The 17,390-nt window shown below is 35.7% G+C and overlaps 1 long non-coding RNA gene across 1 annotated transcript; it reads right to left on the reverse strand.

Moving 5' to 3' along the window:
• Positions 1 to 1,204: 1,204 nt before the first annotated feature.
• LOC114458876 (uncharacterized) lies at positions 1,205 to 5,770 on the reverse strand. The gene is made up of 3 exons (XR_003673169.1): positions 5,604 to 5,770; positions 5,135 to 5,227; positions 1,205 to 1,879 (listed from the first exon to the last, which is right to left on the reverse strand). It is a non-coding gene; the product is annotated as an uncharacterized LOC114458876 (long non-coding RNA).
• Between the last annotated feature and the right edge of the window lie 11,620 nt (positions 5,771 to 17,390).

Below are 17,390 nucleotides of genomic sequence, written 5' to 3' on the forward strand. Positions count from 1 at the left end.
GCAGGCTAGCTTTAGCTTTGAGAGGGGCAGGGCGGAGGGGAGGAGCTTGCATGTGCGTGGATTAAACAACTCAAAGTTAGTATCAATAACGTGTGTGCTAAGCTTTATTATTTGTAGATGTCTGAAATAGTCAGTTTGTTTTTTTAGCGAATAAAACATATGTTAATTTATTTATTTATTAAATAAATGTTTTTTCTCGATTATGTTATTTTTGTAATCGTTGGCTGTAATATTCGAAATCGTAATCAAATTTCGATTAATTGAGCAGCCCTACGTCCATGGTTCACTTCAGTCCACATAAGCAGCAATAGCTACTTCCATTCAATGCTGTTTTGGTGCCGTGCATTACGTTTAATCTGGTTGGTCGGCTATGATGTGATGCATTTGATTGTTCTTTGGTTTTTTTTGTATTTTCACAATGTCCGTTGATCAATTTAAAACAAAAAATAATAATTTCTGTATAGAAATGGAATAAATTACTTTACTTCTTTTAAAATGTACTTATATACAAGTACAGTTACTAATTTAGAAATGTACTTAAAGCAACTCAATTACTTTAACATGAGTACTTTCACTTCTCCTCATCAGAGGTTTACATCAGAGGTTTACAAAGTTTAAATAAACTTTATTGTTTATGTAAAATTCTGTTGCCTTCAATTAGATTTAGTTAACTTATCAAATAATGCAAAAATGATTATTTCCATCATTTTTAAATGTTGCGTACTGGTCTGTTTCGTAACGTTACATAATTGTACCCCTGTGACATTGAAAAGAGCAAGCGGCTTTGAAAATGGATGATGAACTTAATTAGCTAAGTTTGGGTTGATTTTATAATTACAGAAATATTAATATAAAAAATGTGTTACATAATATCCTACGTTATGTAACATAACATTCTTTTTTTTTTTTTTTTAACATTCTCTGAAATCTGTAGCTGCATTTCCATTACCCTTGGAAATGCACGATATCTAAATAGTTCAATAAAAACTGGTAATGGAAACACTCAAAAAAAACCTCAAATATTGCTAAAAGGTTAGTTTTTAGTGCCACATTAGATGTGAAACAACAAAGGAATGCAGAGTGTTATAAGGAGGTTTGGAGCATCCATCTTTCTGCAGAGAAGTATCACGGGATGAGATTTCACCAGAATTACGAGGCTCCAAAACAACCTTCAATGGAAACACGTTCAAAGCGCAATTATACTTTGTGGAAACTTTAGAAATATTGCTTTCATTTTTGCTAAAATCTGTAATGGAAACCAGGTTAATGTTGTGTTTCTAATTCCCCGACCTGTTGGTTTTCATCAACCCGCCTTCATTCACACATACGCGCTATTTGGCTCCTTACACACGGTGGGTGTGTCAGCAGCCTGGATCAAAGAATACGAGTAGAAGAGAAGCGCGTAACTGCAAGCGCGCAAATAAGCGCTTAAGTCCAGATGGGAGAATACACCCCATAGAGAATAGATATGTCCCTGTTTTGTAAATGTGCTACTTCCTCTAAGGTTGTGAAGGAACTATTTACCAGAGATTTGTCCCACATGTTTGATTAGCTTAGCTTGGAGCGGTGCTGGCTGAGTGGGGTGACAGGGTAAAGGGGCGGAGCTATGTTATCAGTGATTGGTTGATGTCCTCTGACTGTGTGTTCAGGAGAGTGGCGGTCAGCTGTCAGCCCATCGATGAAGGAATGAATAAACATAAAACAAAAAGTCACTTGCCCCTGACCGATCAAGAGTAATGAGTCACTGGGTCCTGCCTTGGTTAAGGAAAACACTCAAACGTGTAGTGGAGTTTCTAATGCACATAATGTTGAAGATAGAAGCTCTGCTGGAGTACTGAGATGTCCATCAGGAGTTCACTATGGACTGGCAGGATCTCCTCTGTAGAAAAACATGGACACAAAGTTTCAAAAGTTTAATCAGTGCTTGAGCAAAATGTACAGTAATGAACAAAACCTGTTGTCAAAAACAGGTCCAATGATAAATTATTTAAGTAGTAAGTTTGCAGTTCTTAAATCTATTTATGTAAAAGTGATACACAGCACAGCCCTAATTATAATCATTATTTGTGTTACAGTGTATTTAAGTTTCCCATTGATTTATTATAGAACTTGAAGTTAATGACTCAATGTGACGGTGACTTATTTTATAGTGTCAGTTTCCTTCATTGTATGAAACTACTCACCTGGACAATGAACCTGACCTAGACTGATTAAGATTTGTGTTTTCTGTCCATCTTTCTTTAGTTAAATTGATCAATACCCTTGCTTACCTCTTATTGAATCTTTAGGTGCAGACTTAATTGAAGATGGTGAGGGCCTCGTACAGACAGGGTGTGATGTTTAGGGAAACCAAAGAATTCATACAGGTGTCATCATTTCTGCCAGAAGACTCACAGCAACGTTGGCAATGAAGCTTTGATTGTGGACTGGTTAGATCCCTTCTGCATTCAGAAAGAAAACAACAAAAAGGGCATACACCATAAATAAAAACAATGACAAAAATAAGACAAGAAATTAAAAGAAAATACGTGCAAAACAAGTTTCCCAATATTGACACTGTGCAAGTTTGTGCTGCTTTCCATACGAGTGATGACCAATACATCGGCCAGCTGATATTATTGGCCGATGTGGGCTGGTGCGTTCGCCGATCCGCATTATATACAAAGAGCAGAAATGTTTTTTACTTCATCTTGTTCTACATCACCTGTTTTTAATATTTGTTAAATATTTTTTACTTGTCGTTCTACCTGACCTTTATTAATTTCAATAAACGTTTGTTCTTTTAAAATTGAGACTCGTACCATTTGTGATCATCATTGTGTAATTTTCATGATGTAAATCCCTATTCCATACTAGGGATAGACCGATATCGGTTTTTAGGGCCGATACAGATTTTTTTTCCATCAGCCTTCGCCGATGACCGATACAGACGGCTGATTTTCTTGAGCCGATATTTGAAGCCGATACTACTTTTGCTCCCTCAATTTACATCATAAAAACTACACAACGATGATAACAAATGGTGAGTCTCAATTAAAAAAAAGAAAATTTATTGAAATTAACAAAGGTGAGTTAGAACGACACCAAGTAAAAAATATTTAACAAATAATGAAAACAGACGATGTAGAACAAGAAGTAAAAATAATTTCTGCTCTCTGTAAATAATACGGATCGGCGAACGCAGCAGCCCACATCGGCCAATGTCGATACACGTAAAAAACGCAAAAATCGGCCGATGTATCGGTTCAGTAATAGGCTAAATTACTTCTCAAGTATCATTATTTAGACGTTAAGTTTTATACAATGACATAAGTAGTTGTTTGCTTTGGGCTGAGGTTTATCCAAACTACTTAAATTTTTGTTTTTTTACTTCCTGGTATAAGTTAATTTAAAAAATGTGCATGCCTTAAATGTATTATAATAAAACAATGAACCAAAGATACATTAGTTGGTTGTGGTAATTTTAGCTGAATGTTTTTCAACAATTTGATTTAAACTACGGTGTAACAGTTAGGCAAGTGTCAAAAGGGTAAAACAAAAAATCTACCTAATGCTACAAATAAAGTAACCTCGAACCTTGTATGTATGAAATGAATAGTTGAATTTTTTTCTCAACTTTACTTTGGCAGTGACCAAATTCTAGATTTTTGGGGGCACACAACCAAGCTAGAAAATGGTAAAGATTTCTAATGTATACATAATTTGGATTTTAGATAAATGAGCAAAAATCCTTGCAGCCTGTGAATCTATTGAAAAATACAGCAGTTTAAAGGGGACATATCGTGGTTTTAAATCCTTCCTTTTTAGATATAAATCATACAGTTGTGGTCTATATAAAGTGGAACTGCACTGCTTGGGTCTGAATTCCTCATTATTATAGCTCCCCAGACCCCTTTTCTGATGCGCTTCTAAGAGCAACTCATTTTGGTGCGGTCTCTTTAAATGCAAATGAGACACTTCATACCCCGCCCCCTCTCCAGGTTTAACTCCACCCTGCTCGACCATTTTTGTAGTTTGATAGAAGAGATATGGCCATGTAGCGGCGCAGAAAAAGTTTATTCACACGTTATTTACACAATGTCAACAACAGAAGACTTGTCCATCCAGCCTTACATGTTTGATCCAGAGTCTGACCCGGCGGAGCGAGATGAAAATGAAGATGATGAACCTGCAGAACCCTAACAAGTGAGCTAACACAAGTACCGAGCTAACGCTAGCGCCAAGCTAACGTCACAAAATGCATTTTAATAGTCTTTTCGGAGAGAAAAACGGCAAAATGAAATGACTAATGAAAACTTCAGACTTAAATTAAACCACGTAGGCCATATCATCAAGGATCTAAAACGAGCACACAGCGCTAACAAAACAATGACAGGGACGTCTTATCATAACACTTTTTAGCGTTATTTACAGCTTACCGAAGTGCTCTGTTCGTCGTCTCCAAAGATAGAAGGAATTGACCCCTCAATCAGACAAAGTCTTTCGGCAAATCCTTCTTTATACTGGCGGAGGTTGCAGAAGCAGTCATCCTTGAAGTGCTGCGCGCGCACAAAAATGACCTTACCCACAGATGTGGGTACATTTCCGTGAAAAATAAAACTCAACCAGGCACTTTGAAAAGGTTCTGATGCTGGGAGACAGTGTAATGAAGCGTGTGGGTTACTACATCCAACAACCAAACATTTTGACTTATCCTCTCACAACTTCTGCATCCTGGAGCTTGGACTACAAAATAAAAGCGAGAAATAAAAATGGCGGATTGCTCGAAGTGTTGGGCCTGGAGTCGATGTCCTAATTTGGCAGTTCCGCTGACATTATTGTTCAAAAAACGTAATAGAGAATCGAAAAATCGAAACAGATTGAAAAATATGACCAAAACAGAATATAAAGATATCAACGGAGCACCTGAAGAGACTAATTTGAACTTTTCTGTACTTCTAAACAATCTAAATATACATCAAAATGCATTTAAGGGCTAAAAAAGTGGATTTAGCATGATATGTCCCCTTTAAGACATAACCACAGAGCCTAAAATGCACAGACTACATATTACAATCAAATGACTAAATACACAGTCAGTAACATTAAGAGTTAGACCATCCAAGTAGTCAAAATGGTAAAATACTGTACATACCAAATATTTCCAGCCAAGGTTTTATTCCATCTTCAGCATGTTATTCTCGCTGTTGTCTTGACACTGTTTCACCTGTCACTCTCTTCTGATGCTCTTCACAAAAACAAAACAGTAATATTGTAAAAAGAAAGGAAAAAATAATTAGAAAATTTGCCTTAAACGTGCCATACTTGGTACATGTCTGCTAGCAGTCGGCTTCATTACACCTAAATAAACGTGGTTCATTCCGATGCAGTTTACAATGAACAATTACAATGATGACTAAAGTACTTTACCACATAAATTACAGGTTAACATGTCTTCAGGTACTTTGGTAATTCATCCCTAACAAATTAAGCATATCAAACACAGAAATTAATCACGGGCAATGCTTTCCTCACCACAGCAATGCTAACTTAATAAACACATCTATCATAGCTGTGCTGGTGGGTTTTTATGACAGATATAACTTGAAGTCACATGTACTCACCTCACGAGTTCATTTAAAGCTGCCAGGATGTCTAAAAAGTCCAAAGATGCTGTGGTCCAAGCACCTAAAATGGCGCTGGTACGAATTCAAAACTGCGTCCGTTAACGAGGTCACCAGGTGTCCAGGTAAAAAGAGCGGTCTGTACACGTCTCAGCAGCGAGCCACGCTATTGGTCTTTGTCAGATGACGTGTTCTTCTTCTTCTTCGTTTTGTTTTTTGGCGACTGACACCTGGTGTTGCAGGTGCACTACCGCCACCTATAGTATTGGAGAGTACCTTTAACTGAGAGGACCCATTTAACTTTAAATTAAAACACTTAAGGTGGTCTGATAATATGGCGTGAGACATAACAGAACATGAAGTTGTTTTTAAATATATAATTAAAAAACGATTATTTAAATCAATTTTATTCAGCAACCTTAAACTTTATTTTATACATATGTTTTTGCTGTTGATTTTTTTTATGAAAAGGTAAACAATGTTATACAGCAGACCAAACTCTTAATGTGCATATCAGTATCTGAATTAAAAAATAAATAAATAAAAAAAGATAAAATTTTATTGTCTTTTGCTGCTGATATTTGCCTTTTTTAATAGTATTTACTGGTTGTATTTTTACAGTGGACCCTATTTTTTAACATTTTGCTTCTGTAAAAATGAAGGTTTTTGTTTGCTTAGCAATCAACAGATTTATATTGTAAATTCTAATGTAAACAACCCCATAAGATGTAGTTTTGGCCGAATAATGCCGTAAAATCTAAGGTTTTCAAACATTTTTTTTCATTACGATATTTACTTTTAAAATGTATGTATGTTTATTTGTTTCTACAGAAAGTCTTTATCATTTCAACATTTTATTACAGTAAAAGTTGAAGTTTTGTCCAGTTTCACAATTAACTCTTATTCGATGTATTTATTACAGTAAAAGGACGTTTTGGGTTTTACGCTACTTTACTGTTGGAATTTGACAGTCTTTTGCTGTATATTTTACGGACTTTTTTTTACAGTGCAGCCACCGGCCTGTGCAACAAATAAATAATAATGGTTAACACTTTACTTGAAGTTTTAAACATAACGCTGACATTTTATGCTGTAATTATTATAACATGAGACCTGTCATTATGAATGAGGTGTTATGAAGGCTGTCATTAGGTTTTGTTTGTTACCCATAACTCTACCAAACCCCATTAGATCCTCCACTTAACCCAAAAAATGCCAACATAGCTCCAAAGATGTCATCATTTAGCAAATTGTCATAATTTAGCAAACATACTCAATAACAGCCTTCATGACACTTTATTTATGTTAATGACAGATAATGACAGCGTAAAAAGATTTGTATTTTATTTCCGTGGTTGGTTTTGAAAAATTCCTACTTACGCTTTAACGCTTATCACTCTGATGTAGCATGCCTCAATAGCCTTAATGCACTTAGGCATACACACATACACACACACACACACACACACACACACACACACACACACACACACACACACACACACACACACACACACACTTTAAACTAACAAACTTTATACACTGTTCTAAAACTCTGACCACACACTACAAGCATACTTTACAGTACACATTAATAATGTACACAAAGTAAAAATGAGCTGCTAAAAGACATTTATTCATCCAGACATTGAACTCATCTTACATTAACTTCCTATAAATCACCTGCTTCAATTTCTCCACACTTGTCACCAGACTGGCTTAACTGATTACACAACATAAGCACAATACGCACAACTATAACATCACATTTCACTCTCACCTTAAAACAATCGACTATTCACCACCCCTTCCATGTTCCTACCCTGACACCCTCTTCCCTGTTCCCTTCCCCCTCAGATAGGTGTAACACTGCCCTCTCTTTTTATATTCTCCCTTTAATAAAGTGTTTCTTACCCTTCCTTAGGGAGGGCTGGTGATGGTCACAATTATGCAATAAAATAATATCATTTATTTAATTGCAATAACAAAACATGCATTGTTGTCAATAAGAGATTGCACTACATGGCTCCTTTATTCTCAAATCCCTCAGTAAACAATGAACATCAATGGAGAATTTATTGTGCAACAGGGTCTTTTTTGCTGACATTATTTAATTAAAATCAGGAGTTATTTGGTGCTTTTCATCCTACTTGCTCTCTCTCTATCTGCCCCTCTGATCATTGGCCTCTTTAATAGACTTCGTCACACGTGTCATTAAAAATCAGGTGTCAAGTCATGACACATTGGCTGTAAAGATCAATTTATTAGCTTTCAGACACTGTTAGAATTTATTCAATAGATCATTTATTGGCGGAGTTATGACAGTTTAAAGCAGCCTAATGTGATTTCGGTGCTACGTTCAGGGTCCGTGGGACACCAGTATTTACCATGAATATTACGCACCGGACAGGACTTTATAAGTGGTAATGAGCTGGTAAAACAAACGTATAGTCACCCCATGTAAATATTTTATTTTTAGAGGTCATAAAATGTTTAAATATCCCACAATAATGCTCACAAATAAAAAATAAAAAAATGGGCCGTGTAACTTGTTCAGTTTTGTACGCGTGTCCGTGAACTGACGTCAGAGCCATGGCAACGAGGAGGATGCGACTTTTAAAGTCACCTGTTAACGTCCAACGTTCACTGTGAGCAGCGAGACGAGAGAGGAGAGCTGTGAACAACTTTGAGCTGAGAAACATTTACAAAACACACAGAAAGTCTTTACGAGACTTTTACCAGACCAGAGGAAGACTTGAGACCAGGACCAGAAGAAGACTTTATACCAGGACCAGAAGAAGACTTTATACCAGGAGGAGAAGAAGACGTTAGACCAGTAAGTGACCATGGCCCCGCGCATGGCCCAAGGTAAGACATGTTTTTATTATTATTATCTGATATTCATACTTTAATCATTTTAGCATCAAACGTGTTATGATTTAAAATAGTCATTATTCTAGGTCTGAATCAGGTTTAAGGCGTTTATATTTATATTAAAGACCTATAGAAAATGGTTGATAGTTTTCATTTTTCATGTGTTTAACGTTTGTTTTTGTGATAATTTGACTCTGATGTGATACTTGTAGTGAGCGTTTGGGCTGCTGAGACTGTTTTACAGAGTTTTATTTACTATTTACTTAAGTCCTGTTCTGAGGTAGCTTTGATGGAAATGTGTATTTTATTTCCTACATTATTTTCAGTCCATTTGTCACATTTTATAGAAAAAATGGATACTTTGACTTCACTACACTTCCCATGAGCACCTGAATTAGCTGTTATGATTTTGTTTTGGTTTGTTTTTTAGACTTAAAGAATGTTGCTGACTGGGTAAAATGTATTTACCATGGATGCTGTTTGCATTGTTTGTAATTTAATATTTCTTGGTTTATTCTACTCATGTCAGTGATGTTTAATCTGTTACTACATACTTTATTTCCTACATTGATTATTTTCTTGATGTAGAAATATTTCTCCTTATTTAAGTTTAAAAGGCTTATTTTTTTTCCTCTTATTTAATTATATTTTTTTATTCACAGTTTAAGCATGTACAATCCAAAGTTTAAAAAAGCATTGCAACAATTAATAAAACGTAGCATGTTTTAGATCACACATTACTGCAATACCCCTCTGTTTGGTTGTTGTTCCATATATACATTACTGTGTGTAGGTCTGAGGAAATACAATACATCTAATAATTATATTTCTTACTATTGTGAACCATAGTAAATTGAATTGAAATATCACTCTTTATTAACCATGTTTTTCTTTTTTCTTTTTTTCAGATTTAGTCCATGAGTGGGCCTCACCTGAGGGTTTGGTTCCACCCTGGGTCGAGGCTCCGGCTTTGGCCCTGGACTTGTACGACCCCCTGGGTTCGGACCCAGAGGTGGTCGACCCAGACTGGGTCGACCACCTGGGTTTAGACCCAGTGTGGGTCGACCACCTGGGTTTAGACCCAGAGTGGGCCGACCACCTGGGTTTAGACCCAGAGTTGGTCGACCCAGACTGTGTCGAACCCCTGGGTTCGGACCCAGAGTGGGCCGACACTCTGGGTTCTGATCCAGTGTGGGTCGACCCCCTGGGTTTAGACCCAGAGTGGGCCGACCCTCTGGGTTCTGAACCAGTGTGGGTCGACCTCCTGGGTTTAGACCCAGAGTGGGCCCAACTTCCTGTCCTAATAGAGGCAGCTGAGTTTGACATGTTTGCTTGTAATATTTCTGAGTTCTTTGTTTACAGTGACCCTGACAGTGAAGGTGTGGATCTGCACTTGGACGTGGAACACTGAGGAGTCTCCAGCTCTATCCATAGTTGTATTTGCACCAAGGTTTGTGTATATCATCAACTTTCTGTGTTTTTGACCTCTGTAGTGTCTTGACCGTTATGTAAATAGTTGTTGTAGGTGGTAAGTCATAGCTGGCCTTTGCGTCTTGCGGGACAGTTCATGTCCCAGGCAGCGTCTGGCACCAGGACCTTTTTAGATAGTAAGCATTTTATTTTTAGTTTCTTTATGATGGGCCACAGTCGGCGTGGTTCTCCTGTCACTTTAATAAAACATGCATGTATATTATGTTAAGTTAGGTTGTTAAGAGTTAAAGATAAACTTTTTATTCCCAGCATGTGGGATGAACGAGGGAAGAAAAGATGGAGGACAGGAGGAGACATCAACAGAGGACGGAGATGAAGAAAGACTTCTATCAATGTAAGCAAAGCCTCCCATTTACACAGAAAGACACTGAACACATGTTTATTGTAAAAATGGACGTTACTTTAAAATAATGCCTGTAAAGTGTCAGACAGGAGTGCCAGCATCTACTGATGGAGGTGTAGAAGAAGAAAGATGGAGGATGGGAGCACCAGCATCCACAACAGCCCACTGAAGTGTCCCACACTCAGCCTCAGGAGGAGACATCAGAGGACAGAAAGACTTCTATTCACTAAAACAATGTAAGCAAAACCTCTTATTTACACAGAAAGACAATAAACACATGGATTTTTTTTTAATATATGTATATATTATTTTTTATTTATTTATTTTTTTTCCTGCAATCTGTGCCTTCTCCTCACCCTCCACTCTCTTTTCTGTTTCAGGTGTCTTGATGCTGGAGATGGCGGTTCCTGATCGATGGCTCACGGCTCAACTTGTCTAGGACACATGGATGGACTATTCTTCTATCCTTTTCTGTTTGTCCCTCTGTTCACTAACCCCAACCAGTTGAAGCGGATGGCTGCCACCTCTGAACCTGGTTCCGCTGGAGATTTCTTCCTTTAAAAAAGAGGGAGTTTTTTCTTCCCACTGTCGCTAAATGCTTGTTCATGTGGATCTTGTTGGGTTCTTTCTTCTTTTTTACTATCGCTTTTATATTTTGTTCAGCGTTTTGAGATGACTTTGTTATATTTTGCTCTGTATAAATAAAGTTGAATTGAATTGAAGTTGAATGTTTAATATCAAAATGCCAAATATAAAAATAGAGGTTATTTTGTACACATGTGTAAAATGTCTTGTGTGATTGCAGAGATCAGATGGTCCCAGATGTTTGTCACCACAGCAGAGAATGAGACAGCAGTAGTCTAGTCTACATGGACTGCTTTGATTTAAACTATATTAAATAAAATCATAAAAACTTGAACTTGGTGAAATGCTTTGTGTGCTTAATAAACTAACTTTCCATTGGAACCTGAGCTCATCTTCATCACAGGATGTTTCTTCATCAGTTCTTCTTACAGACTGAGTTAGCTCACACATAGACATTATTTATGTAATATGACATTTAGAATCATTTTTCTGACACAGAAACATTAGCTTAATCTAAGGTTTTAATAATGAAAACAGAGTGATCTAACATTATAATGCATACATTCCAAATCTGTTTTTTTGGAGAGTGTTGATGTCTGAATGCAGATTAAAAAAATAAAAATAAAAATATTAATTCATTTATGTTTTGCTTAAATTGAGCCAATTATTATTATTTTTTTTTACACCAAGTGGTTTAATAGGAACAAATTATCACTGAATTTAAGTAGGTCTTACTAAAAACTAAATTAATGTTGTTTGGTATTTGCAAAAACAATGCTCCTGCACAGTTATTGATAGATGGTGTAAATATTGACATAGATCATGAAAATAAGTTTCTGGGCACAATATTTGATGAAATGGAAAAGGACAACGTGATTAAACCAGGTTCCATCAAAGTAAACACACAAAAAGGCTCCAAAAACAGCTAAAATGACAGATGACTACAAAAATACACTAACACTAACAGAAAAACACACAAAATGAGAGAAGATTATACTATATATGAAACAAATACACAAACTGACTCCAAAAACAAATGTACACATTGTTCTATAACACATTGTTGGCGATGTAAACATGTTTGTCATACAAATAAAGCTGTTTTTAATTGAAATGAGAGAGAGAGAGAGCAGGTATCCTGAACACATTGTAAAAACCACTGAAATGATGGCAGTTTTTATTTTTTTAGGAACTTTAGTATTTCATGCTGTATTCTATGTTGAATGTTCAGTTGTCCCCAGTAGAGGGAACCATTTCCTTTTGTATGAAATGCAACATCTGTCTCCACATCTGTAACTTCAGACTGAGTGGAGAGGCATACACTTCTTTAGCATGTCTCTGACTGTTTCTGACATCTATTTTACATTTAATGCAATGTTGTCTGCACTCTATATGTTTATAAAAAAAAGAAAACAATAGATAATCTGTTAATATTTTGACCATTGTCTCCTGACAAAATCAATCATTATCCTCTTGTATGTAAATGTTGCAACATCATCCCCTATTGTCCTATTATAGCAGCTGCTGTGTAATGATGATCCCATTCCAGTCTAATGATGATCACAGTATTAGTGCTTCAATATGCTTTTTAATAATCCCTGGCATCCATTCAGGAATGAAACACCATCTTTAAAACATGCTTGTGTCAATACAACATGGAACAGTTCTTCTCAATATTATTTTCTTACTACATTGTTATTATTTTTTTAGAGTTTTATAAATGTTTTCAGTTGAAGCAAATATGTTTGTTAGATCCTCCTTGAAATCATGTGGATCTTGTTGGGTTCATTCTTCTTTTTTACTATGGACTTTATATTTTGTTCAGCGTTTTGAGATGACTTTGTTGTATTTTGCTCTGTATAAATAAAGTTGAATTGAATTGAAGTTGAATGTTTAATATCAAAATGCCAAATATAAAAATAGAGGTTATTTTGTACACGTGTAAAATGTCTTGTGTGATTGCAGAGATCAGATGGTCCCAGATGTTTGTCACCACAGCAGAGAATGAGACAGCAGTAGTCTAGTCTACATGGACTGCTTTGATTTAAACTATATTAAATAAAATCATAAAAACTTGAACTTGGTGAAATGCTTTGTGTGCTTAATAAACTAACTTTCCATTAGAACCTGAGCTCATCTTCATCACAGGATGTTTCTTCATCAGTTCTTCTTACAGACTGAGTTAGCTCACACATAGACATTATTTATGTAATATGACATTTAGAATCATTTTTCTGACACAGAAAGATTAGCTTAATCTGAGGTTTAATAATGAAAACAAAGTGATCTAACATTATAATGCATACATTCCAAATCTGTTTTTTTGCCTAACTTGAAGCAATTATTATTATTTCTAGAACGTCAGAGGTATGTATTCAATAAACATCTCATGAATAAACTTAAAAAAAAGAATTAAATCTTGCACAATTACAACTTGATTTATCTTTATACAAAGACATCTGTATAAAATAAGAGTCAAAATGAAATAAAATAAAACCAATGAATATAAGTTTAAAGAATAAAAAATGTATCAGGCTCTAAGTATAGCTACAATTATGAACTGTAAAACAGTGTCATACCAAATGTGCCATGTGGGTAACAACATAAAACAACAATAGGTATTTTATTTTTTTTTATTTATTCAGTTTATTTCCGACATGGTTACATTCACTTTTTTTTTTTTTACATTTTTTGTACATGCCGAAAAAGGAGACGAGAGAAGCAGTTTGCTTATCCGGGTCCCGTCCCCTGTTTTACCATCGCAGATTTACATGGGTTTACATGTCTCTCTGGTCAAAACATTCTTGATTTCTTCTGAACGTCCATCTGCAGTCAGTGTTGTCCTCTCTATCTTTGTTTTTGTTGGCCTTGTTCCCTGCCAGACGTTGTTAGCATTCCTCCAGTTCAAGAATAGTTCCTCTTTCGAAGGTGTTTGGAAGGTTCTTCCCTTTTCATCCACAATGTCACCTTGTTTTGTCTCTACATCAAGGGTAATCCAGCTGTTGTTAGTTCTATTGGCCATTGCTGTTGAACGTCAGTGTTGTATTTCCCACTGTCTGATGATGGGATCAGATCCAACTAGTATAAACACATCACCACATCCCAGTTCACAAGCAAAGTAGTATTTTAATGTAATATATCTTAGTTCATAAGCGTGTTTCTAACTGCTGTTGTTAGTTTTATTGGCAGTGTTGTATTTTCCACTGTTAGATTTAACTTGTATAAACACATTATTATATCTTAGTTCATAAGCAAGGTAGTAATTTCATTGTATATAAAAAAAATCGTGTTTCTAACTGCACATATGACAATAAACACTTTGAATTTAAATTTAATGTAATCCTTAATCACCCCACCACCTAGCAATTAAAATGAATAAATGACAGACCTTTTTTACTCTTGGTTTCCACATTTAATTCGGTCTCCGTAAAATAATCACAGTCTGAGTTTTGTTTCCAGTGTTTATATAGATCTGGGTCCATATCCATGATTACCATCAGTAATGTTGTTGTTTAGGTGGATCCTTCGTATTTTCCCAGGTTGTCCATCGTTTTGATGAGAACTGGTTTTCCGTCCTCTTCTTCCTGGATGTAAATCCTGCAGTTTTTTGACCACGTCTTCAAAATCTTTCCTTCTTTTTTCATTTGGCGTGCTTTCCATGCAATGCTTGCATTTTGTTTCGTCAGGTTTTCATTGATGTACACCTTCGTTCCCTTGAGTTTGTTTCTTTGCTTGATTATTTCTCCTTTGAATTTTATATTCGTGAAGGTTATTTTTACAGCTCTGTTATCATTTTTCTTTGGCAGGAGATGGCAGGAGTTGATGTTGTCAGGGTTCAGGACAATGTCCTTCGACTTCAGGTAGTCAATGACCTGTTGTTCAATCGATTTTGTTTCTTCGTCACTCCTGGGTTTTATCTTTAGGCCTGTGATGATGACATCTTTCTCTCTTTCCTTTTGTTCCAGCTGTTCAATTCTCGCGTTCAACAATTTTATCTCTTCAGCATTTCTTTCATTCTTTTCTTTCAGTACCTTTGTTTCGCTTTGTAGTCTTTCCAGTGAATTTTCCAGCGTCTTTTCCAACGACTTTATCTCGGCAGATAGGTTTTGTAGACCCTCGCGTATCATCTCCTTGACCTCTTCCAAACCCGAATTGGGTTCTGAAGGGCCTCCCTGCGGTTTTTTCACCATTTTCCTTCAGTCTTGGGCCCAGTTTTTCAGGCTGTTCAGGCTATTCAGCTGTAGCCAGCTGTAGCCAAGGTCGTGTTATCGGAGCAAACGAAAACACGTCTGCTCTCACCAAAGACCAGAGAAATGTAGAAACTTTAACTTGCACTGAAGAAAGTGGCTGGTCGTAACAGTTGGGTGTAGAAATGTAATGAATAGCTTTACTTCTTTGAAAAATGTACTTATAAACAGATTTAGAAACATAATCACAAAAGTATAAATACCCATAAAAGCAACTCAATTACAGTAACATGAGTAATTGTAATCCATTACTTTCACCTCTGCTTACTGTATATTAATTCCAGTAGAACGTGCACCAGTAGAGGTGCAGGTGTTGAAAACTCTGACTCTTTAACCCAGCACATAGAGCTTCTTGTTGTGAGGCACAAGCCATAACCACTCTATCATAAAATGTTAAAAATGCTCGAAAATGCTGTGGAATTTACAATTTTCAATTCAATATTCAAACACCACAGCAGCAGGACAAAGAATTCACTATTTTCCACAAACTAAAGTCAATGCAGTGTTTCCCTGATGTTAGGCTGATCATATTTTGATTTCCAGAGAACACTTGGTACTCAAGGTTTTTTCAAATAAAATAAAGAAAAAAAAATCTAAACAAATTACATTCTCTTCATAACTAAAAAAATAAATAAATACATAGAGTTGCTGGTCATAGAATTAGATTATGAACAGGAAGATGTTATATTATCAGCATTTCTAAACACATTAATGTGTGCATTAAAGCAGGGATTCTCAACTGGTGGGTCGGGACCCAAAAGTGGGTCACAGACCTGTACTGGTTGGGTCACAGACAGCTGGTCAAAACTAAATTCATACTTAACATCTCACATGTTGGACTTGTCTTTTATTTTGAAAAAAACTTTTCTTTTGACAGGCATGCTGTGAAATGCATGTTACACAGGAAAATACAGAGATTTATGTTTTAAAAAAGATTATATTCGTGAGTTTTCAACAGCCTAATTGAGAAAAAAATAATTTGTGGTTGAATTCTAAAAAAAAAAACTGGGTCACAATTTAATGAGCGTGGTAATATGTGGGTCCCAGGGTGAGACCAGTTGAGAACCCCTGCATTAAAGCATGTTAGTGGATTATCTCCTGCTAAACTACTACATTTTTATTTATTTTTTTTTTTTTTGTATTTTAATTTTTTATTACTATTATAATCACTTTTTTAAATTGTGAGATACACTGCTGTTGTTTTCATGTAAAAAAAAAAAAAAAAATCAAGAGATTAGAAAATTAAGAGATCATTAGCAGATACACAGCGTTTACTTAGCACAGTTTTATACCCACATAGGCTACATATCTTTTTATCAAATAAGCTTAATAAGCTAAGTGTTTAAATATGATCGCTGACAGATTTTTTATTATAATACTTTTTTTTCTTTTAATTTGCTCTTGCTGACTCTGCATAACTATTTTTCTCCTCTCTGGTTCGGTTGGGAAGCCAAACATTTTCACTCCTTTTTGGGAACAAGTGGAGCATCATCATACAGCACAGCAAACTGTATGAGTTATTAATGTTTCTGACTTTGTCAGGCATTTATTTAATGAATTTATTTTGGTACATAAGCGCATAGTAAAAAATCAAATGTCTATTTTTATATATGTATGAACATAATAAATATGTTTTCAAAGTGTCCTGTCTGGATGTGGTGTTTTTTTAATGACCCCTTTTAAAGAAAATTCAAAGCAATACACCCTGTACACAATACATATTAACACATTTTTTAACCAAATTAATGTTGGCCTTAACTCCGTCAAAAAAAGCAGGTAAGCTGTTTACACTATTATTAATACAAATTTATGTTAGGAAAATAAAAATTGTGAAACTTCCTAAACATATTGTATATACACATACATATGACTACGTACTGTATAATTATCGTCAATCAATGCAGTTATTGATGACAAATTACTGAAAATCCAAGTTATGTCACGAGGAATCAATGGATTTGAATGGCCCGCTACTAACTTCTGGGAACAAATTCAGTCTTACATGAATCACGTGACAGTCAAGCATTTTGGACTTTGTTGTTACAACTCTCTCTCTATACGACTCTGGGCTACACAATCATGGAGAAGACTGCTGACCTGACAGTTTTTCCAAAAGACCACCATTGACACCTTGTTCAAGGAGGGCAAGACACAAAAGGTCATGGCTAAAGAGGCTGTCTGTTCACAGAGCTCTGTGTCTAAGCACATTAATAGAGAGGCTAAGGGAAGGAAAAGATGTGGTAGAAA

This window comes from Gouania willdenowi, unplaced genomic scaffold, assembly GCF_900634775.1.
Source record: "Gouania willdenowi unplaced genomic scaffold, fGouWil2.1 scaffold_1_arrow_ctg1, whole genome shotgun sequence".
Lineage (NCBI taxonomy): Eukaryota > Metazoa > Chordata > Actinopteri > Blenniiformes > Gobiesocidae > Gouania > Gouania willdenowi.